This window comes from Festucalex cinctus, chromosome 1 (assembly GCF_051991245.1).
Source record: "Festucalex cinctus isolate MCC-2025b chromosome 1, RoL_Fcin_1.0, whole genome shotgun sequence".
NCBI classification, from domain to species: domain Eukaryota; kingdom Metazoa; phylum Chordata; class Actinopteri; order Syngnathiformes; family Syngnathidae; genus Festucalex; species Festucalex cinctus.
This window is the reverse complement of record NC_135411.1, coordinates 21,487,630-21,488,405: the sequence shown is the minus strand read 5'-3', so window position 1 is coordinate 21,488,405 and position 776 is coordinate 21,487,630. Positions and strand designations below refer to the sequence as shown.

General features: G+C 45.0%; 1 protein-coding gene across 8 annotated transcripts in view; it reads left to right on the top strand.

Annotated features, from left to right (window-relative positions):
- Positions 1–776, top strand: part of ralyl (RALY RNA binding protein like) — a 75,872-nt gene that overhangs the window by 28,903 nt on the left and 46,193 nt on the right. The window lies entirely within an intron of this gene.

Sequence of the window (776 nt, the reverse complement as noted above, 5' to 3'; positions counted from 1 at the left end):
GTACAATTTCGTGAACATTTCTTTTAATGCAGTATTATGGCGTCCAGGGGATGGTTGGTGTCATTGGTGCAAAGCTCAGGAGATCTTAAAAAAAAAAACATGAGGGGAAAAATGAGTAACCATGAGAAGGGACCGCAAGTGTGGTAATTCCCCTTCCAGGATGATCAGGCTGCAATGGCTGCCGACAGGCAACAATTTACATAGTTTGTGATACTAAACAATATTGACTAGAATAGTGTGAAAGTCCATTTAAAAAGTTGAAGCACTGCAAGAAGACGTCGTCATCCAAATCCAGCCTGGTAGGTCGGGGCAGCTATTTCCATCCCGGTCAACCAGTGCAGAAACCGTAAAGCAGTAAAAGAAAGTAGCGGCAGTCACCAGGAGCACATCATTCAGCCAAATGCAAGAGTATAAAAATGAGTCTTAAGGCGCAATTTAATAACCTTTCTCTCGCAAGATGAATTCTCGCGGTATTTGTAAGTTAACAAACCCTGGAGAATAAATCTTCTACCGCTCCCGCTGATATCCGCCGTTCCGAACCACTGGTAGTTTGGACCAATCATAGAGCGACATTGTGTTTGGGGGCGGGATATGCAGCTGTGACGAAACCAGGAAGCCAGCGCCGACGCCGGGGCTAAAAAACAGACCTAACATGGACGAATGGACGCTACAATTCATTCTGTTCTTACAGAATGACCCACCGTTTCATTGTTGAATGTTGAACAGCGAGGTACGTTTCGTGCATTTCTAGCTGGTAAGATGTTCGTGCTTTTCCC